The following is a 24250-nucleotide window of genomic DNA, read 5'->3' as shown; positions in this document are numbered from 1 at the left end:
ACTAGCACAGCAGTGTTAGAAAGCACAGAGAACCTTCTAGAAAATGCTGTTATGAAAGTGTGTTTGGTACATGCAAATAACTACAGACTGTGTATTCCACTCACTACACACTGGCTCATGTAAACATCATAAACTTCGGAAGCCAGGTTTATTGATGGACTCTGGCCAGGAAACACTAGGCCTGGTTTATTGAGGGTGGGGGTGAACTGGTTATCTCAAAGTATGACTTATGACATGGAGCGTGGAGTTTTATCCACTTCAAATGAGGTATAGATCTATTCAACTCCAACCCCCCCCCCCCCCCAACCAAATTACAATGGTTCAATCAAGGGACATATACAATGAGGTGTCCCTGGTCCTTTTTCTATTCAGGGACAACTAATTACCCTAATAAACTGATGGGCAGCTCCAAAATCTGAACTAAACCCCTATTACACAGAACGATTATCGTTTAAAAATTCAGTAAAACAATCAAAAGGACTGATTATCTGTTCGTGTAATAACACTCAACGATGAAAAGATGAATGAAAAATCTACTTTCAACATGTTGAACAATTATTGTTGGTAGTTTATTTGTTGTTCGCTGATAAAAAAAAATGTTTTTTGGGGTTTCCTGAGGAAATATTAGCGATCATATAACAATGTAAAAACAATTGTTCATAACAGTAATCAGAGATTGTAATAGCCTCAGAACCGTTTGCTACAAAATCGCTAGTTATGACTAGTGAACAATTGTTATAGCGATAATCGCTATGTGTAATACGGCCTTGAGTTTTTATCCTATAAAATATGGCTGCAAAAAAAAAAAAATTGTCACAGTGCAGGGGTTCAATCTGACTGAGCGGCGATCCATGGTTTCTCCCTTTTATTGTATCACTGTTATTGCATGTATGTATGTCGTCTTATTTTACTTTTATTTTTGCAAGCACTGTACCTTTTGTCTATTAGAGCCTAATACGTTTGGTCCTTGTGTGGTAACCCAGGGGAGCCAGGTGGTGTTGTATTGCTGGGCAAGATGGTGGTGTACTCCTGAGACACTTGTCATGATGGCCAGTAGTGGTATGCGCCCATCCCTGGATATACCAACACATACTTTTAGTAAGTAGAGGTGTAGATGTAGCGTGAAGAAATCACAGAGTCTCTGATGAACTTAAACAGGAACAAATTTACTGTATATCCTTAAATGTGCAGTACAGAGCATACAGTTCTCTCTTTTCAGTAGACTTGAACTTGACAATACTTGTGAAGAACATGATTGAATACAGCTTCTCATTGGAGGAATAATAGTTTAGATCTCAGCTTTTAGCTGAAGGAAAAATTGTTTATTTGCTTGACAATTCTCTGTTACTTCAGCTTGAACTTAGTTTGGTAGGCTGGCTTTAGGAGAAGAGGAGTGGACTGAGGGATATTTCAGGGTTAGTGGGGGCCCTACCTAGACCCTAAGGTACTCAGCTTTGAGGGGCTTTTAAATAAAGAGTACCTATGCCCATGGGTATGAACTTCCCCCTATTGCTGTCTATGGGCACGGAGTGACATGCAAACAGGAATGTAGGCCCCACCTTGTGTTTAGAGCTAGCCATCGGGGGAACCACTAAAAAAATCTAGCAAGTACAGTGGAGTCTTTTGGCTTTAGGCGTTTACCTAGCCACTGACTGAAGATCCTGTCTTAGTTATCAGGATGAAAAGAGAGTAGCCGACCAGCGTAGGTAGTTGTTCCTTTTTAATCCCTGTTCACCTCAGCCTCCTCCCCTGTGTGCTTTTAGCTAAACATGGCCAAGATATTGTTGCTTGAGAAGGAATAAAGAAGAAATCATTGGCTTTGAGTCCTGCACAGGAAAATCATAGTAGGAGCTCTCTCTGGTGTGAACCTCCCTCAGAGAAATCCTGACTAGACTGACTAAATTTCCCCTAGGGTATAAACTACTTTCTGATTGGACAGAAACAAACTGAAAGCCCTTAACACTGACCAGTGATTGGTGGGATAACATAAGGTACCCAGCTCAGGGATTGGTCAGGGGAAATCACCCCATACAACAGTGGCATAGACACAGATAAAAATAGTTAGACAGTTAGCCCTTTGTAAACAATCTCCTTCAGCTGTTCATACAGTACACAAAACACAATAACAAATACACAGTACACAAGAGTGCACATACCCTTCACCTAGAGGGTTCTTAACGAAGGTACCTTACTACAGGGGGCACGAGAACATAGTAGGGGCCATGCTCTGGGATACTGCCCTTGTGTGCTTTAAGAATCCATAGCCTTTAGTTGTAGTGTTTTAACTCTGTGAGTGCTGTTCAGCAGTGTTTGGGGGGGACAGTGTCCTTTCACTTTGAAAGTTGGTGGCAGCGTGTGCTTTGAGGTGCATGGACTGTGTCAGGGTGCGATTTTTTGCTCAATTTGCCACCTGAGTGGAAGGTAAGTTCAACATTCAGTGAGAAGAAATACATTAACCCCTTACAGTCGCATCCCCGATACGTACTGGTAATTGTGGACATGACAATTTGGGGGCAGAGCGGTGGGATATTTTTACTTTTATTAGAGCATCAGTGCTTGGTTTAAGCAATTATTACCTGGACTAACAGAGTTTTTTCTTTTGACATACAGGCAAAAAGTTTACCTTCCCTGTTTTTCTTTCCTTTCTTTTATTTGGAAAAGGGTACTGTGTGATATGGCAACCCTGTACAAAGAAAGAACAAGGACCCTCTATCCAACCTCTGTGATCAAAGAGTGATCGATCACGCTGATAAAACAAAGGAACAGCTGATCTGTGACCTGATGGAGCAGAACTTAGAAAGGATGAATTTATGATAATCTCCACTGAAGCAAAAGTTCCCGATGGGCATAGACTTATCACTTGAAATGGCTTTACAGCAGTTGGGTGGATGTGACCCTACAACTGATCCTCCAGTATCAACAGACTGAAGCTGAAGAACACCAGGTAGAGTGAAAGGTTGCAGTACGCCAGGTGTAGAGTGAGTCTGCAGAACGCCAAGCGGAAAAAGAGTTCCAGCTGCAGGTGGCTCAACTTGAAAGGGGTAACAATTAACCACAGCCTCACTCTCAGGATACAAATCCCCAGAGACTCATGTGAGAAAACTTTCCTGTAATGCAACAGAATGGAGACTTTTACCTTTTTCTATGGGGATTTAAGAAAACCTTAGACAATACCATCTACCCCGAGAGCAATGAGCACAGTAGCTAACCCCAGAATTACAGGGAAAAGCCTTGGAAGTTTTTTCTAACCTTCCACCTGAGCAAGATGGAATATGATGCAATAAAACAGGCTCTTATCAAGAAATACATCCTCACCCCGGAGGTGTACCACAAGAAGTTCCGGAGTCTACGCAGAGGCCCCCATCACAGTTATGCAGATGTTGTGGGCAGTCTGAGAACCACCTTCAGGCAATGGGTGGGAGGACTGTCTGTTACCAGCTTTCTTTATCTCTGTCCTACAGATGTAAGGCAGTTTGTTTGTGACAAAGAAGCTAAAACCGCTGATTAGCTGGAGGAAAGGTAAGCCTGTTGGAGACCCCCTCTCTCTCCCAATTGATCATCTGGACTCACCACTTTTACTCCTCCCGTGGGCCCGAAGAACCACACAAACTTTTACTGACAGAAGTAGGTGCTTTTCATGTAACCAGCTGGCACATGTTAGTGCAACCTATCCTGATAAGAAGAAGAGTGCCCTTACTTCTTCAAAGCCCCCTAGTGCAGCCAAGTCCCTAGCCTCAAGTGCAGTCTTAGTCAGATCCCCATATGGGTAGGAAGCCAGACAGGACACAGCGAACAGTTTCTTCTCAGTCTATACTACACAACACTATGCAGTGTTAAACCCTCACAGGAGAGGACAAGTCAGAGACAACCTTAACCCACGCTGTGGACTAGGAGAGTCACAGTGCAGGACAGTATCCACAGACAGCAGTAAGCTAGGAACTGATCCGGATAGAGCAAAGTTGCTAAAAGCCTAGGAACTCTATCTCGCAGTGCGGTTGTCAGCAGGGAACAACTCAGCATTCCACGTATCCCAGATAACAAGGTCTGGGGCCTTGTGGTGGGCATTAGGTGGTGCGAAGACCCAAAGGTCAAAACACGGGCACAAGGTATTCTCTTCTTCTTCTAAGTGTTCTTCTACCTCATCCTCCAACATCCCAGCAGAGCACCGTACTACTTTGGTTGGGACTCACACGACATCCTCTTCTCTGCTCCTCTGATTTTTCGTATCTTTCTACATGCAACTTAGACAGCACAACTGTACTCTACTATACTCCTATCACAGAACTGGATGCTGTGTTAGCAAGTGTCCTACCCTTTGTTACAAAGTGTACTATCAAATGTTCTGTCAAGATAAAGTTGTATTTTATACTGCACACAAGTACCTTTACAGTAAACCAGAGATTATTTATGATAAAGAGACTTTGTGATTCTTCGCCTCACACCGACACAGTGTACACTACATCCTTGGGACATTTCCCCTTTCTGTGGGCGGCAGTACCAAGAGTCCGGGAGGGTCACTACACCACTCCAGTCAACTGTGACTACAGTAATCAAAGGGACCCCGTAGCAGCCCGGCTGGCAGCCTCGGACTGGGCCACTGGGGAGCCGGTGGGCCCCACCCCCTACACCCTCTTGCTGGGCCCTGCCCCTGAGCCAGAGGGGGGCCTACCGTTTAGATGCTGCCTTGTATTGGGAGCTCAAGGGCCCCCCTGCTGGCTCCCACACTGCTGGGGTAAATAAAGAACGGCATCAGGGCCCGTTCTTTCTGAAATCATATGCCCTCCCCTCCCCTCCCCCTGCTCACCTGGCTCCCTTACATCAGTTCCGGGCCTCAGCGCTGCCCTATTCCTGCCTGTCACAAGATGCCGAGAGAAGCAGCAGCAGGGCCCCCTCCATCCCCCTTCCCTCTGCAATCATGTGACTTTCTCCTGTTGCTATGTGTGCAGTCGGTGCAGAGGAGAAGGGGAGAGGCTGCAAGCTGCCGGGCCTGGCTGGGAGAAGAGGAAGATGTGATTGGCTGATTAGAAATTAAGTGGTAACGTGCAGTTGGACAGGTGTACCTAATAAAGTGGCCGGTGAGTGTATGTAAGGTGTGTTATGTCTGCATGTTTGTGTATGTCTGCAGTATGTCTATTTGTGTATATATATGTATACCGTATGTATGTCTGCAGTATGTCTATTTGTGTATATATGTATAAAGTGTGTATGTCTGCAGTATGTCTATTTGTGTATATATGTATACAGTGTGTATGTCTGCAGTATGTCTATTTGTGTATATATGTATACAGTGTGTATGTCTGCAGTATGTCTATTTGTGTATATATGTATACAGTATGTATGTGATGAGAAGAAGTTCACATTTTGGAGGTCCCAGTTGTGCAGGCGATCCGTGAGGTTTAGGCTCTGATCAGCTGATTGAGGATTCTCACATCAAAGATGATAGGAGTTGTAGTAGACGTAACAGTAAGACTTTAATCAATATTTAAAAGTTATCCCCGTACAGGTGGTAACCTTTATCCAGCAGTGGGAAGATCAGTTCCCAAACAACCTTCCCACTACCTCTGAGGATGGGGGGGCATTCTGGGGGCTGGATTCGGGTGTCCCTTCCTTTTTACACTCTAAGGGTACGTGCACACTGCGGAATGGCCACGACTAACCCATGGCACATTTCACAACTGGAACCCGCAGGTGGACTGATGTGGGCGCGTGCGTCTCTGCACGTGTCATAGACTCCATTCTATGCACGGGCGGATTCCGCCCTCTGTCCAAAGAATAAACGTGTTTGCAGTACTTATCAGAAGAAAGTGGAAGTAGGGTATAGAAAAAAAAAGGCCTACGCCAAAAAGGAGGAGTTGCTGATTAGCAGCGCACAGTGCGATCATCATTCAGCGGCGGTAGGGTGTGGAAGGGTGCGTAAAAACCCCCCAACTCTCTACAACCCCATAGCTACTGATAAGCCGAAGATAGACGACGCTGGAGCCGAAAAAAGCAGAAGATTGACGAGCTACCGACGGAAAGAGCCGAAGATAGACCACGAGAAGGAGAGGACGCAGTGGGACTCGGAAGACATTGATCCGGACTCCTGGATCAGGTGAGTATGGCCAAATACCTGCTCTAAACACCTCAGCTACCTAGCTAAGGTGTCCAGAGCAGGTATTTGACACTTTTTGTGGACCACGGCAATTGGGATGTGGCACCGTGGCCACCATTACTTTTAACAGTAATGGCGGTCGGTGCTGTCTCAGACAGCACCGACCGCCATTGCTTTCCAGGTCCCCGGAAGATTACCGTTATTGGCTGATCTGAACTGATCAGCCAATAGCAGCGATCGTCGGCATGGGGGGGAGGGGGTTAGCCACCACCTGTGCCGACAAGCTATGATTGTCTGGTATGTATATATCGGGTAAACCGCGGGCGCGAACATTTGTGCCCGCAGTCGTTTAGGGGTTAAGCCCATATCACACATAGGGAGAATCGCTGAAAGACTGTTTAGGCGAATTTTCAGTGAAAGACCAGAACTTCCCTTGATCGTTTGCTGTGTTATCGGGAAAATTCGAACAATAATTGTTCAGTGTAAACACACCATAAGGTACACTACTTAGGACACTGGGTGGGTGGTGGGGTGCCAAGACCTGAACAGGAGAAAACAGAAGCGATTACTTCCTGCCCTACGCCAAAGACTAAGAAGCAGGTAATGTCTTTTCTACTTACAGCTGGCTACTACAGGAAGTTTGTGTAAAATTACAGTGCCCTGGCAAAACCCCTAACAGATCTCACTAAGAAAAAGCTTCCCCAAATTGTTTTCTGGACCCCACATTGGCTAAATCACCTGTCCTCTAAGCTCCAGTTTTCTCCTGCAAGTTTGTAGTACAGACTGATGCCAGCACTTGCTTTTAGGCTTTTTGTCTCAAAGGCACAGCGGCCAGAGATAAGATGGAATTTAGTGCTGCTTAGATGAGCCTGTGGGCACAGAGTGACACAAGATCGGGGGTTACAGGCCCACCTAGAGGGTAGTGCTAGCCATTGGGCAAACCACCTAGGAACCTAGCGTGTTGACCATAGAGACTCAGCTTTGGTAGTTAGCTTAACTACTGGCTTGTACAATACCTCAATACACTTGTATAGTCTTCAGAGGTAAAAGATACGGCTTCCCAGTGTGAACAGGGTTTAATCCCGGTTTTCACCGCTGTCCCTCCTTGAGGTGATCTGTCAGGTAGGCTACTGGAAAGACATGTAGACAAGTGCAGCCCTAGCCTGGCACACGCCCCAGCTGTCCCTACCTACTTGCCTCAAACAGTACTAAGAATTGCTTCGGACAACTGGTCGACAAATCTTACACTGATATAAGTGCAATACAAAAACAAAACAAGACAAACAAACACAATATAGAATGTTCAGGGAACAAGGTCAGCAACAGCCAGGCATAGAAGGTACAAAATCAGAATCCAGAAGGCAAGGTCAGGGTACAAAATCCAAAAGGTCAGAACAACAATAATAGTAAGTCAGGAGAATGCTAGGTCAAGGCACAAGGCACTATCACAGGCACTTGAAAGAGACCAGGGGCTGAGATTTATAGTAAACAGGAACCTAGGTGCTGACAGCTAACTGGCTAGGTCAGCTGTCAGTCACCATCCAGGGTACACCTGAAACCCATCGACCGGGGGTGGTGAGGCCCCGGCCGCGGCAATACACAAAAGGGCAGATAAACATAGCAGGCTGGTTGCTGGAGACGCTATGTTCGGGCCCCCAGCAACCAGTCCCTCTCAACAGCAAAGCGTGGTAACATCAGAGCATGGCCCAAGATCTAAACGTGCAGGGCAGCTGCTAAGGACAACCTCTGCGGCCCTCAGCAACCGTTCCTGCTTGTTGCGAAGGACGCCGTCGGTGTCATTCTCAGCCAAGCCCTGTGCCTCGGCAGAGGCAGAAACTGCGCGCACGCGGCTCGACTCCTGGCATAATCTAGTCGTTACATAAAGAAGCAAGAATAGTCCCGCAACAGGGCCTGGAAGAATCTCTCAGCATACACTCAGTAATAATCAATAACCACTACTGATTGGACAAGGGCACTGGACAACTCCTGGTGATAGGTTAAGATCCTTTGAGGTAGCTAGCTCAGGGGTTGGTCAAGGCAAAGGATCATGAGACAGTAGCAGGAGTTATACAATCAATAGAGACATTAGTTAACCCTTTTGTAGTTTTAACTTCAGCCATGCAGACGGTGCAAATCACAGTGACATCTGGTGGCGGGAGCAGCATTCTACAGACTTCACATAGTACCCACTTATACATGCTTCCACAACAGCAATTTTTTTTCAGTGGATTTGCGAGTGGAAAATTCACAGAATATCACAGTATTGATGATGTTAGGGTAAATTCACACGGGCGTATCCGCAGCAGATTTAAAGCTGCAAACTCGCAGCTAAATCCGCAGCAGATCCCTACCCTGTGAATTAAAATGTGATTACATACTGGCTGCGGGATTGTCATCCCGCTGCCAGTATGTAAGTGCCAGCCCCATTAACCCCCGCCGCCCGGGATGATACATTACCGGCACCACAATCCGGGACCTCCGGGAGCCTCAGATGCGGACGGATCGTGGTGCCGGTAATGTATTATCCGGAGCGGCCGGGGTTAATGGCAGCCAGTATGTAATCCGACAGCCAGTATGTAATCACATTGGAATTCACGGGAGGGATCCGCTGCGGATTTAGCTGCGAGTTCGCAGCATTCAATCCGCTGCGGATACCTCCGTGTGAATTTACTCTTAATGGGATTTTAAGAAATCTCCTATAATCTCCAGCAAACTTTTTTTTCAGCAAATCTAGGTATGCATGCATAATATGACTAGGTTCATCAATGAACTGTGGCTCAGAAACTTAAAGCAAGTGCACCATCAGGTACATCACTTAAGATTTTTACATCAACAGACTGGCACCGGCGCGGGATGCCGGTGCCACTGTCCTTTTTTCAACCGTGGCCCAGTTCCCACGCACGGCATTGGTCTATTCCGAGTATCGACACGTCCTGAAACACTGGAGGTGGGCCCGCCCGCTTCCAGTGTGACAAAACCCCCTCCCCTCTGTGATGCAGCTCCATTGATTCTAATGGAACAACATCACAGAGGAGAGGGGGTTTCATCACACTGGGGGCAGACAGGCCCACCTCCAGTGCTTCAGGCCAGGCCAATGCCCCGAAATAGACTGTCGCCATCCATGGGAACTGGGCTGTGGTTCAAAAAAAAAGGCCCACGCCAGCACCAGTCTACTGATGTAAAAATCGTAAAGCGATGTACCTGATGGTACATTTATTTTAAGAAAATCAATAAATGTACTTGAAATTTCCCTTATAATCCTTATAAGACTTATATTTTTTGGTCTATGGGGTTCAACATGTTCTACAAGTCTTCTGCTTCATGTTTTGACTTTGTGAGAGGTGATTAGTGCTGAATAAGGGTCCCTCTCAGTGGCGGAACTACCGCCATAGCAGCCGTAGCGGCTGCTATGGGGCCCGCCGCATCAGGGGGCCCAGTGCTGGATCCTGTAATGGACCAGGCCCCCTGAGCAGACACTTGCAGCACCCGGCCGCTGAGCGGCCCTCCCAGGTGCTTTAAATGCCCATCCGAATGTGAGACACTTTACCTGTGAGCGCTCCTGGTGAGCACTCGCAGCTAAATGCAGGGCTGTGATTGACAGGGTCAGAAGCCAATGTCTCCGGGCCCTGCCAATCACACAGTGTCCCCAGCGGCCCCCGTACAGCGTCCTCTGCGGCCCCGCCCCCCTGCGTCCCTCTTCCTCCCGTACAGCGTTTCCTGCGCCCCGCCTCCTTTGTGTCCCCTGCAGCCTCCCCCACGTCCTGTACAGCAACCCCCTGCTTCCCGTGCATCCCTCCACCTCCTGTATAGCATCCCCTGCGCTACCCGACCTCCCGTGCGTCCCCTGCAGCCCCCCACCTCCTGTACAGCCCCCCCACTTCCCGCACAGCCCCCCCACATCCTGTACAGCGGCCCCGCCTCCCGCACAGCCCCCCACCTCCTGTACAGCAGCCCCGACCTCCCTACAGCACCCACCCTCCATGCAGTGTCCCTAGAAGCACCTGCCCTCCCCTGTACAGTGTCCCCAGAGACACCCCCACCCAACCCCCTAGTGTCCCAGAGCCAACCCCTCTCCCCAGTGTCCCAGGGCCCCCCTCACCCACCCCCACAGTGTCCTAGAGACAATCCCCCCACCCTCCAGTGTCCCAGGGCCTCCCCCACCCTATTGTCCCAGAGGCCCCCGTGCAGTCTTTATCACCCCCCCCCCCCCAAGATAGAAGAGGAAGGCGGGCACAGAAGCCATACAGGACCAGAGGACGGAGCAGGAACCAGGACAGGTGAGATTACCCCCAGAGAACTACAACCCTCACCTTGCCCTGCTAACAGTTCATGGTGAGAGTTGTAATTTTGCAGCCTGTGGACAGTCAAGTTGCAGAACTACAACCCCCATTATGCACTATTGACAGTCCATAATGAAAGTTGTGCTTCTACAACAGACTAGAGGATGACACAGTATAGGAGGGGGGGAGGCATGGGCACAGTAGATCTACATCTCCCAACATGTTATGTGGGGTAATATGCAGGACTGCATCTCCCAGCAGGAGTTGTAGTTCGGCAACAAATAGGGCAATGACAGGGTACACGAGGGGGAGATGGTGGCACAGTACACTAGCCATGTGGGTACATGTGTACATGTAGGGCTCACAACACATTGCTGGAGACAGCTGTGCGCCTACAGCCATATGAGCCCCCATACACATACTTATCTTGCCAGATGTGGCGTTCCATCGTTCTTTGTATGTTGGGGAAGGGGGGGGGGGCATACAGTTTCTTGCTATGGGGCCTCATGAATTCTAGTTACGCTCCTGGTCCCTCTGCATGCACTAATCTCTTAGGAGGCCTACTGTTAGAGTTATTGCCACTGACAGATGGCTGACATGTCATTTAAAGTTTTCTGCATGTGTCCCTAGGGGTATAGTGTGACAGACCAGTGCTTGTGAGTAAAAGTACAACAATTGCACCACTCTAAAGCTAGTTTGTGTAAGTAGAGTACAAGCTAACCAGACTGCATCTCTTCTGTATACTTTCGCAACAATGCTCTCTCAATAAACTCATCCCAAGGGCCTTACAGATTTTCTATTCAGCTAGTGAGTTGACTCTTAAAGGGACAGTGACCAAATATTCATCCATACCTTTGGCACAAACCATCACAGACACATCTATATCCAAACACCAACAGCATAGTGTGCCCCAAGGTCCTAAATAATACCACCATGTGCACAGTCCAGCCAACAACTTCACGCTACTGCTATACCATAGACAGCTACCAGAGTACTAGAGTACTATCACTCCCAGTTGGTTCTGGTTCAAAATTATCATCTTCCTCATGGGCACCACATCATTGCTTCTGAAATGCACTTTTGGAACTGATTATTAAATATGGAAGCACCTGTATGATTTAGAACTCTGTTCTAACTCAAGAATGTTGCATGTTGAGCTTAGTTTTGTGATAATGAATAACTAAAAAACTTAAATACTTTGGACAAACCCAAATAACTAACCTAAATAGTGTCCTTCTTAGGCCATAATAAATGTTGGAAGACATGCAGTCACCATGTCTTGTATAGTATTTCATACACAGTACTGCAAGGTTAACTCAAGGGTTAGCAACTGTGCTTTAGCCCAGGGAGTGTACAAATTTAGCATTGCACATGATTGAATAGTGTACGTGCATTTAGTCATTCAGTCATCAGTGAGGAAGCACAACAGATATTTTGTCAGAAATGGTTCAGTGGCTCCAATGTATGGTACTATAAATGTGTATATGAAATGACAAGAAGAATATTTTTTGTCAAATTTATTTCCAGTGTCTATAAATTAAATGTATTAATTTATTATTCGTGGAGTTTTTGAAACCCCTTCAGGTGACAGTGAGTTTAGATTTTTTTTTTTTTTTGCTTGTGTGGTTTTTCCTTTATGCTGTCTAATGAGCCATAAACTTATAAAATGTCATATGGGTTGTAAAACCAGCATGTTATTTTTATTCTGTCAGTACAATCACAATATCCAAATTATCTTGTTTTTATGGCTTGCTATTGCCATGGCCAAGGGTGCTAGATGGCAACAGCAGGTGGTCTTCTGGTGTTTCTACTGGTGCACGTGTCACCCACCCCCGGACACACTGGCACTGGGCACAGAATCCAGTACTTGAACAGAAGATAAATTTCGTTGAGAACTTCAGTGCCATACAGGAGAATAACTTTACTTGGTACAGGTGTTTGTAATGCTTGAGGTAGATGGTAGTAATAGGAAAAAATAGAAGCGTTGCTTGACTTAGGATAGATTCAGGGACTTTCTTGGGAACCTTGCCTAATTAGGGAAGTACTCTGCCGGGATGGTTGTGTAGGATAACTTAGTGTTAAAGAATAAGAAGACCTCGTACTCATAGTCAAGATAGGAAGTGACGCAGACTGCCTTTTGCCAAACGAGTCCAGCAAGTGTCAAGTTTGGTAGCACGAGTCCCAGGGTTGAACAACTGGGTGAAGCTAATCTCTCAAGGTTCCCAGAGAGGGCCGAGCAAGTATCAGTAGAATACGTCAGCTTATGTTCTTTGTTCCGCTGTGGATCTGTCTCTGTAGATTGTCCTGATGTTCTAGAAGGATCCCAAGCATAGGCAAGGTTGAACCCAGGGGACAGCCCACATTAGGGCTCAGCAGTGTATTCTCACTTTCTCTCCCTAAGGATAGCTTCACAGCTGCGGAGCAGCTGATTTGATCTAAATGACTGAACACAGCATCAAATCTGCTGCGGATCTGGATCCGCAGAGGATCCCGGCCCTATTCTTTCGATGGCAGACAAAATCGCAGCAGAGATGTACATCCCTGCTGCGATTTTGTCTACAGCCCGCCCTATTAACCCCCCAGCCACCGGAGATTATACATTACTGGGTCCCCGCTCCTGCTTGCTTCGGGGCAGGAGCGGGGACCCGTTAATGTATAGCCTGGCCGCCCCCCTGCTGCCCCGATCGCCCCCTCAGCAGCACTGATCGCCCCCTGCAGCCCCGGGCCGCATGATATCCCCCAGCCCTGGCCGCACAATCTCCCGCAGCCCCCGGCCGCACGATCGCCCCCTGCAGCCCCCGGCCGCACGATCGCCACGGGGGGGGCGATCGTGCAGCCTCCAGGGGATCGTGCGGCCGGGGGCTGCAGGGGGGCGATCAGTGCTGCTGAGGGGGTGATCGGGGCAGCAGGGGGGCGGCCAGGCTATACATTACCGGGTCCCCGCTCCTGCCCCGAAGCAAGCAGGAGCGGGGACCCGGTAATGTATAATCTCCGGCGGCCGGGGGTTAATGGGGAGGGCTGCAGACAAAATCGCAGCAGGGATGTACATCTCTGCTGCGATTTTGTCTGCCATTGAAAGAATAGGGCTGGGATCCGCTGCGAGTCTCGCTGCAAATACGCAGCGAGATAACTCGCTGCGGATCCGGCAAGTGTGTTTGTAGCCTAACAAACTGTGTCTCTCTGTCTCTCACCAACTCCACTACAGAAGACCAAGGACCATACCAGGGCCCTGGCCTGAAGGCTCTATAACACAAAGTGATTATCGTTTGTCCTTGGCAGACCATTCCAGCCTATAATTGCTTGATGTAATAGTTACATAGTTACATAGTTAATACATTCGAAAAAAGACACATGTCCATCAAGTTCAACCAAGGAGGGGATGGATGTAGGGAAGGGGGAGGGGTGATAGGTTCTATACATATGCATTTATATTATTTTGCTCTAAGAACTTGTCTAGCCCTGTTTTGAAGCCATCTACTGTTTTTGCTGTGACCAGATCCTGTGGTAGACTGTTCCACAGATTCACAGTTCTCATGGTAAAGAAGGCTTGTCGCCTCCGGAGATTGAACCTTTTTTTCTCCAGGCGGAGGCAATAGGGCTCGTTGAAAGGTCACAATCAGCCAACGTGCACGATATCAGCTGATCATGATCTTTCAACATATTGAAAGAAAACAGTTAGCACGGCGATGGTCTGCTGCTCGTCGCTCTGTGTAATGAAAGAGGCAGCAGCAGATCACCACTCTCTCCTATGGGCCACCCGGTGATCTAAGGATTGTCTGGGCAGCCCCCCCCCTTCAGCTTCCCGAGGCTCCCCCGGGCTCTTCCCTGCTCGATGTCTGTGCATGTGATAATGGGGAACGAGGAGGAAGGCAGCCTTTAGTTATAGGGCCTTTAGCCAGGACTGGCTTTAGACTGCAGCAGTAACTCTCTCTCTATTTCCTCACTGCAGACAACTGGACCAAAGACCCTCCCAGCAGGAACTAACTCACTTATATAGGGGTGACTGGGTCTAACCTCCAATTGGTGGGGAACATCCTAGAAAGAGGAGAAGGAAGCAGTGTAATAGGTTGTCAGGGTGTGTGATAACTGCACCAGTGATTGTACAACAGTGAACATAAAATAAAACAGCAGTTAACCCTTTTATCTCCATCAGTTGTCATCCCAGAGTGTGACACCTGACAGTTACCTTTGGACAGGCGACATAAAACTTAGTGGAATATCCGTACTGGGACACTGGGACACTACACTACTTTCAGAAATAAGCTTTTTTTAAAAAAAATAAAAAATAAAAATTGTAAATCTATATTTTAACCCCTGTAAATTACAATTGTTATTTTATCTATGGAAGTGTACATTTTATTGTGCAGTGATCTATATTGTTTATTGGTACCAATTTGGCATGCATAGGACTTTTCAGCCACTTTTTATTTAACCCATAGCTGCACCAGGACGTTACTGAACGTCCTCGTGCCGCTATGGGAGTTCAGAGGGGGGTCGCGCGACGACCCCCCTCTGAACTGCCGCGATCCCGGGTGCCGCATGTAGCCCAGGATCGCGGCTATTAGCGGGCACGGTCCGATCGCCGTGCCCGCTAATTAAGTACTTAGAAGCAGCTGTCAAAGTTGACAGCTGCTTCTAAATACTTGCTCATATCCATCCCTGGTGGTCTAGTGGGGGGATCGCCCCCCTGCGGCGCGATTGCGGAGGGGTGATCCCCGCATCCATCCCGGGCCGGGGTCTGCGCCGTAATGGCGCTGATCCCGGCTCGGCATTCTATTGCTTTTGGCTGCAGCAGCCAAAAGTAATAGAACACCGATCTCATGGATTCATGCAGTATAACTATACTGCATGGATCTCTATGAGAGATCAGAGTGCATATACTAGAAGTCCCCCAGGGGGGCTTCTAGTATATGTGTAAAGTAAAAGAAAAAAGTATTTTTAATAACACAAAATCCCCTCCCCTAATAAAAGTCTGAATCACCCCCCTTTCCCCATTTTATAAATAAAAATAAATAAATTAATTAATAAACAAACATGTTTGCTATCGCCGCATGCGTAATCGCCCGAACTATTAATTAATCACATTCCTGATCTCACACGGTAAACGGCGTCAGCACAAAAAAATCCCAAAGTGCAAAATTGCGCATTTTTGGTCGCATCAAATCCAGAATAATTGTAATAAAAAGCGATCAAAAAGTCATATGTGCGCAATCAAGGTACCGATAGAAAGATCACATCATGGCGCAAAAAATGACACCTCACACAGACCCATAGACCAAAGGATAAAAGGTTTTAATTTTTTACAAGCCATCAAATCAAATAAAAGTTATACATGTTATATATCGTTGTAATCGTAACAACTTAAGGAACATATATAATGAGTCAGTTTTACCCCAGGGCGAACGGAGTGAAAACAACCCCCCCCCCCCCATTAAAAAAAAACAAACATTTTTTTTTTCAATTTCACCACAAATATAATTTTTTTCTGGTTTCCCGGCACATTTTAGGCAAAAATTACATCTGCCATAGCAAAGTACAATTAGTTGTGCAAAAAATAAGGGCTCATTTGGGTCTCTAGGTGGAAAAATGCAGGCGCTATGGCCTTATATACACGAGGAGGGAAAAACGAAAACGCAAAAATGAAAACTGGCTGTGTCCCCTAAGGGTTAATTTTCCGGGATGTGAGGTACCAAAAACTTAAATTATGGTCACTGGTAATTTTTTTTGCCTAAGCCTATGACAGCATCCGTGCAGAGCATCTAGCTTCTCCTCTCAGGACAGGAAAAAGTCCTAAGAGCATGGACTTAGGGGTGTGCAAGCTGTGCAGCTGCACTCCCAGCAGGCAGGAGGCACCACCTGCCAGATCCTGTGAGTGCAGGAACTATTTTCAGTGAGCTTGTGGCTCCTGTTCACACACAGAGGAAGCAAGTTGCTGGTAGGAAGCTAAGCCCACAGGCTGTCCCGGAAGCAGTCTCTGTAGAAAGGGTATGTACACACTGAGGAATTGTAGAGAAATTGTAGAGGAAAGTTTTCTGCTTGAAATTCCCCGTCTGGAGCTGAATTTGAGTGGAATGCATTCGGAATTTAAGCAGAATTCAAGCAGAATTTAAGCGCCCATTGACTTCTTTAGTATTCCTCTAGCATAATCCGCCCAAAGAATTGACATGAAAGTGGATCTGCAGTAGAAAATTCTTCTTGGAAATTCTGCAGTGTGAACAACAGAAAGGAAATACCATTGAGCACAACACATTCCTCAGTGTGCACATACCCAAAGGGAGGAGAGGAGGGCTTACTTTAAGTGCCTGTGTATGTGCTTGTCTGTATGTGTATATGTGACAGTATTCAGAGCGTGTCTATGTAAGCAGTATATCCAGTGTGTGTGTGTGCTACTCAGCCAGTATTGTTGTTGTTCTTTTGTCGTGACACCTGCACTGTAATAGTGCAGAGGTGTGATGTTGGTACCTGCTTTGTATGGCCAGTTTATAACCCCAATAGCCCCAGTACACTCAATATCAGTAATGCAAATCTTGATACAACTTGGTTGCTGACAATAGAGTAGACTTAGCTCCTCTTGGTTCTGGATTCTGCCCTGCACTTTTTCGAGAGGTTCCTGGCATTGGCTAGGGTGTTCCTAAGTGGCTGCTCTCCCCTTAAGGTAGCATAGTGATAATAGTGAAAGAAATATCTCTCAACATCTGTCTTTGGTCCCTGTCAGGGATCCTGGCCACAGCCATGCCCTAGCTTAACCTCTGCAGGTGTGGTGTCCCACCACTGGTGTTTATCTTGTGCACCTGTCCTAAAGTTCGCACTCAGGTTAAGTGGTGGATGTAGTATCTTTTTTCCACAATAGTATTCCTTATATGAAATCCTTTTTGCACAGCTGAAATCCTTTTTGCAGGTCATAAATTAAGTGTTTCTGCACCATGTGTTATGTACTGACCACTAGGAGGTGCTCTTTCTTTTCTGTCCAATCCTCCTTTCAGGTTACACAGGTGGAAGAAATGAGTTAGTCCTAGTCTAGTTTCTAGTGAGAGAGGAGACAACAAATCACGTTCCTGCAGAAGTTAAGCCGAGGCCTGGCTTTTGCCAGGACCCCTGACAGGGACCAAGGACTGATGCAAATAAAGATTCCTAGACAAACAACCACTATTTCTATGATGCAGTGTTAAATTACCGTAGGGGAGAGCAGCCACCAAGGAATACTCTAGCCCATGCCAGAAACAAAAAAGTGCAGGACAGACTCCTGAACCAAGAGGAGCTGACCCCAGTAGGACAAAGCTACCAGTATTTAAAAGGTCTACGTATCCTACTGCGCAGTGCAGGTCAACTGGGAAAACTCGGGCACCTTGCTACACCCAGATAACCGACAACTGGGACTTATACTACGTGAGCAGGATGAGTAGCTTGCAACTACAGGGCAGAAAGTGGTCAGACATAGGTCTAAACATGAATACGAGGATTATTTCACTACTTATCTACACTACAGTTCCGTGAGAGTACAGGATCTACACTGGCAAACTTCTCTCCTCTTCTCACTACCTCTACAAAGCACTACTACTTCTACTAAAGCTTTACTCTTTCCAAGCACCTACTTCTAAGCACTAAGTTAGCACTTGATTCTGTGTCAAGATTGTACTGTCTACAGAGCATGTACTGTTTATTTGCCAAGTTCTACAGTAAATTGTTATCTTTTTGTACGAAACGCATGGGACTCTGTCTTCCTCTGTCTGAACCTGCACCCATACACCACTGTATACCTTGGGTTGTTTTTCTGTGTCTGAGTGTACAGTGTGCATATATGTGCCTGAATGTATGTGTTCTTGTGTGTATATATGTGCTTGTATCTATATGTATATATGGGAGAAACCAATATGAAAGGCTAGCCCATATATCCACACTTCATCCAAAATTTAAACTATATAACCCCAAATATATAATAATAACCATAACTACACCAGAATAAAATAATATTTTTATTAATTCATAATATAAAACAAATCCCAAATAAACCAGTTCCCATAAGAAACATACAGAGTAGAGGGACTTGGGGCAAAAAAATCCATATGTGATACCTGGAAAACAACCAGTATTACAGTGCAGGTAGCATAAGAAATGAAGCAGCAATAAATCAGAATTATATATCAGTGCATATGAAGTGCAATAAACATGGAGCAGACAGCAATGTATAAGAGCAATTATCAAAGCATATTGCTACATGCTGGTGGCTGCCCTGACCCATGAACAAAACTCAGTACCCAGCTGTCTCCAAAACTGTCAATTATGTGTAAGGCTATGTTCACACTGCGTAAACTTACGGTCGTATTTACGACCGCAAAAATACGAACGTAAGTTTGAGGTTAACTGATTTGAATGTAATGCAATGGAACTACGGCCGGGAAGTGCACACTACGTACGAACTTACGGTCGGATTTTATACGGTCCCGTGGAAAATGAACAACACCATTATTTGCGGCCGGAAATGCTGCACCTACGGCCGTGAGCTTCAATGCGGACGCGAACTTACATTTGATATCTGCCAAAGTAAACTTGATCTTGATATAAAATATATTCTGAGTGGTTTCTCCGTCTGGGCGCTATATTTAAAGTAAACGACCTGTGTCAGTCCGCTTGAAATCATGCTAGGAAGCCACATTAAACAACGGCCGTATGTTTACGGCTAGCACTTATGGTCGGATGTGCGATAGGACATACGACCGTATGTGCAAACGCAAATCCACGGCCGTGAAAAATTACGACCGTAAGTTTACGCAGTGTGAACATAGCCTAATCTTGTGGATGTTTATTGTACTTTATATGCACTTATATGTACGCTTGATTCATCGCTGCTTGATTCATCGCTGCTTGATTTTTTACGCTACCTGCTACCTTATGCTACCTGCACAGTGTGTGAACAGAGCCTCTCTGTGTTTTCAATCCACTCCTGGTTTTGGTTGCAAAATATTGACCAAAATACTGTGTGGGAACATAGCGTTAAACTGTATTAAATCTGTTTCTTAACCAAAATAATAATATAATGCAAACAAGAAATGTATATATCAGCCTGGACCAGTTGTGTCATCCTCCTCTACTAGTACTTACTTCCTATTTTACGGAGATTGGCTTGGCTGTAAGCCAACAGCTACACTTTCTGTTTGAGCGTCTGCATATATATATATAGGGACCTGCCTATCTGAGAAGTGGCTGATCACAAGTTCATTCTTAAAAGCTGACACAAAGGGAGACAAAGGTAAGTTGAGCTTCTCTCTTTCACAAAGTACAATTGAGGGTAGCAATGGAATAAGTTACATTTCAGGAATTTTATGCAGCAGGTTTTTTAACTACACATAAGAAAATCATGCATCATTTTTATATTTTCTGATCCTATATCTTGCATTGGATAATGACTGTGAGATAAGATTATAGTTCAAAGTAATAACTAGCGGCATAATACAGCCCTCTGCATATTCAACAGGGTTAGTATGAAATGTAAAAAGAAAAATGTATATTATCATGTGGACCGTAGAACAAGGTCACACACCTACATCATGACATGCCATAGATTTTCAGTTATGAATATATAAAGATAACATTTTCTGTTGCTTGTTTATTGCTGCTTATCTAGCGCTAATATATTACATAGTGTCGTCCAGATATTGTGACTACAGTATATGCATGATTTTCTGACCCCAATCGGGCTCACAGTCTGTTTCCCTATATCAAAGTAAATGAATCTATCAGTATAGAAAAAATTCTTATAGAAAAAATCCTAATGTGTACTTTACTTTTATTAGCCTTTTAGGAGTTAGCATACAACTAAATCACTGAGCTGGGATAAGATACTTGATGCATTCTTCTGAGTACCATGTCCTAGCAGCTTTTAGCCTTGAGGTTTTCCCATCCTATAGCTATATTTAAGGAAGTACCATTGCCCCCTTTTTCATTCTCTCTTTCTGTCCGTATATATTAACATCCAATGGCAGAAATACAATACAAGCCTGCCTCAAGTAATGAGCAATGGCTGCTGCACAGCACCGGAGTGCTTGTAATCTTTCCAGATATGACTCCACTGACATTGATAAGCCTGTTCCTAGGTAAGATGAGGAAGTAAAGCTACGTGACACTGAGCACATCACTAATGAGACTGAGTGGCAAAGGGAACCTCCCATGCATAGCTTTTAATGCATTTACACTCATTCCGAAACTTGTGGTATAATATGAGAAGCCTTGAGGCATTTGTGGTAACATACTCAGAACAAAGAAGAATGACAATGGTGTGTCAAAGTGTTTTTATGTATGACGTCAGATATTTTTTCATTTATATGGCAAAATGTGTACTGTTATTTACAGACATACCAAGCCCTTATATATGTGTGTAGTTTTACTACTATGCAGAACTTTACTTGTATCACTTATCTGAAGTATGTGATATGCATCTTCATGCATCTTCTTTATGCATCTATGACAGGTGTAGCGTAGCATATGCACAGGCACTGAATGCTAGTGAGTTGGCCACCAAAATACTGTATCTTGGCCAGATTTTAGGGTATAAGGCTGGGGCAAACTGAATCTTTGCTTCATATGGAGGACGCCTGAGGTTAGGACTGGGCAGTTAATCGTGAAAAAAGCTAAACCGAATATGGCCTCAGTTAAATGACCTTATCTCCTGCACAAAGTTTTATTTTTTCTCGATTTGTTTGTTTCACAACTTGCCCTGCATTCTTGCAGCAGATTTTCCTCCATACCTGGTGGTGTAGCGGAACCGCCAATCCCCTCCCCCCCCATGATGTGATCTTGGGGGAGCGATCCCTGCTTCTTACTGAGCTGGGGCTCTGCGGCATAATAGCACTGATCCTGGCTTGGCAATCTATTGTTCTTGGCTGTAGCAGGCCAGAGCAATAGATTACTGATCTCATTAATGTACATATGTACTGCATAGATCTTAATGAGAGATCACTAATTTTTATACTAAAAAAAAACCCTAGGGGCACTTCTAGTTAGTGTTTAAAGTAAAAAAAAATTTTATTAATAAAAAATCCCATCCCCTAATAAAAGTCTGAATCACCCCCCTTTTCCCATTTTATAAATAAAAATAAATAAAAAAAATATGGTACTGCTGCATGCGTAATTGCCCGAACTAATAAATTATCACATTCCTGATCTCGTACGGTAAATGGCATAAGCGCAGAAAAATTCCAAAGCACAAAATTGCTAAATTTTTATTCACATCAAATCCAGATCAATTGTAATAAAATGTGATAAAAAGTTGCATAAATGCAAGCAAGGTACACAAAGTAAGTACAGATCATAGCGCAAAAAATGACACCTCACACAGCCCCATAGACCAAAGGATAAAAGCGGTCTATGTATGGTAACAGAGCAATTTTAAGAAGATTTAGTTTTTAACAAAAAAAGTTTAAATTTTTTTAAAAGTCGTTAAATAAAATAAAAGTTATATATCATTGTAATTGCACTGCCTGGAGGAACATATATATAATGTCAGTTTTACCACAGGGCAAACGGTGTAAACATTAAAATTTGGTGTTGCAAAAAGGAGGGCTCATGTGGGTCTGTAGGTGAAAACATGCAAGCGCTATGGCCTTTAAAACACAAGGAGGAAAAAATTAAAGTAAAAAAACAAAACTTGGCCCCATCTTTATAGGGTTAAGCTACCAATAAATCGCAAATGGTTGTCAAAGAATTATGGCGAGGGTCCTAGAAGAACAACATGAAAGTGGGCCTGATGGCTATGACTCAATCTGAGATGTGGTATTAGCATAAACAGTGCAACATTATCTCCTACTTCTATCCAATACTATTAATCAAAAATGTTTATTAAAAGGAGCATGCAGGTTGTTTTTTAGGCTGTCCCTGGTCATGTGCCTTATAATTATCTCAATTTAGCACACCATCTGTTAATTTAAGCCAGGAGCCATGTTCAGTTGAACAACTGGACAAGCATAAGGTCACCTAGTTAAGACAATACATGTCAAGGTCATCTATTGACTTGGATGTTGTCATGCTCTGTTTTACCAGTAGTAGCGTTGCTTAGTTGCCGACAAGGGTTTGACCTTGCAGAATCCTTTAGGTAGGAGGACTTTGCATCTTAAAAAGGATACTTCTAATTTTAAAATCATTTTACACTCCCAAGTATAGTCATAATATACACTGCAAGGCTATGTTCACACAATGTCTTTTGAGCTCCGTTTAAAATCACGTCCGTTATTTTGAGGCTAAAATAACAGACGTTATTCAGCTGTCTAGCCTTCCCTTAGTACAGTGATGGCTGTTGGTACATTATTCTAGTTTGGGGTTACTAATTGGCCTTTGGATGCGGCTTAATTGAAAAATCTATTGAATTTAATAGTAAAAAAGGAGAAAGAACGGTGAAAAAAAAGAAAACAGAAAAAGAAAAGTGTGAACAACTAATAAAAAACGTCCACTGTTTGCAAAAGACGTCCGAAAATAATGATCATGTTCATTATTTTGACGTCTGTGGTAAAAACATCCGTTATTCAATGCAATGAGTGCATTGGACGTCCGTCTTCCCATTGACTTCAATGCATTGCCATTGCAGTCAGTTGAATTGCGGCAAAAAACGGACGTTATTTTAAATATCAAAAACGGCCACCTTTTCTTTATTTTTGACGTTATGTGAACATAGTCTATCTGTGTGGCCTATAAGTAAATGCCTCCAAGATGTTTTATATCTTTTAAAGTTATTCTTTACATGGCTTCAAAAAAAATGGCTTTTCATTGAGATTTCTATTTTATTGTATAAGTGTGCATCCAGGTGTTCTCTCGCTTCTCATTCAATGGTATACAGCAAGCAATAGACCAGCACTCTGATCAAGTGGTGTGCTTCAAACCATATAAATCCATGTCATTAGCTTTGCAGTGAAGGAAGCATTCAGTTATTCAGGTTGATATACTGGTCCATCTGCAAAACATCCACAGTTCTCCGAAGCCCCTTCTGATAACTGCACTATTTATCTTGTAATTTATTGTCAATTCTTGTCAAACATTCTAATTCTCTTTAAACATTAAGTGTAGCTCTCAAGAGGATCTGCACAGACACAAAACACAGCAGGCTGCTATGATTATCATCACTGACTACAAGGTGTAGACTGCTATTCCTAATACAGAGACAGGTGTACATATTGCTTGCCTTTCATCTCTCTGGCGAGCTAGTGCACTCAGCCAACAAAAGTGGCAGGTCATTCAATCTTTCCAACTAAACGTGCAATAAAAATATAACGTAAGCCAGCTCTGTGAATGTTAACCTGAAGTTAATGATCAACACAAGTAATGCACAACAAAGCCTGCAGTATAGTAAAACATTATGTTTTACACACCCTATAAAGAACTGACATAAATACAACTAGTCCAAAGGTTGTTACCATGATATATGTATATAGGCTGTTAGCTTTGTTTAGCCTTGATTAGATAGCCCTTTGAATATTTCCAATATCTGAACCAATAAAACATTTGATATGTTTACACTATGGGACAGATTTACTATTGAAAATTTTCCAAAGTTCTTAAAAAATTTGCATAAAAAAAAATTGTGCCCTTTTATAACATATTTTACACATCAGCTGTATAGTAAGGGAAATGGCTATAGCAAAAGGGACATGACTCAAAATGCAACATTGTGCTTTAAATTGTGTTGTTTCTGCTTAACCAACCAATAGGTGGACTAAGCAGTTTGAATACGTACCAAATTATGTACCACGTTTATCACATAGCTCAAGCTACTGTGATAAATCTGGAGCATTCTTAGGGTGCCCTCACACAGCAGTTGTGTTTGACGTTTTTTACGGCCAAAAAAGGACATAAAAAATGCCAATGCGACGCATTGCGCTTTTTTCATGCAGTTGCA

At 44.5% G+C, this 24250-nt stretch overlaps 1 protein-coding gene across 2 annotated transcripts in view; it reads left to right on the top strand.

Annotated features, from left to right (window-relative positions):
• The first annotated feature begins 9832 nt into the window (after window positions 1-9832).
• Window positions 9833-24250, top strand: part of LOC138783425 (cytochrome c oxidase subunit 4 isoform 1, mitochondrial-like) — a 71632-nt gene continuing 57214 nt past the window's right edge. Inside the window, exon 1 of one of the 2 annotated variants that reach the window (XM_069958122.1) lies at window positions 9833-10368. The gene's annotated coding sequence lies outside the window, so the exon portion shown is untranslated. Of the gene's footprint in view, window positions 10369-19515; window positions 19619-24250 lie in introns of those variants that run through there. The other variant, XM_069958121.1, reaches the window with a different exon arrangement.

Source organism: Dendropsophus ebraccatus, chromosome 2 (genome assembly GCF_027789765.1).
Source record: "Dendropsophus ebraccatus isolate aDenEbr1 chromosome 2, aDenEbr1.pat, whole genome shotgun sequence".
NCBI classification, from domain to species: Eukaryota; Metazoa; Chordata; class Amphibia; order Anura; family Hylidae; genus Dendropsophus; species Dendropsophus ebraccatus.
The sequence above is the reverse complement of the archived record's forward strand: the minus strand, read 5'-3'. Positions and strand labels throughout refer to the sequence as shown.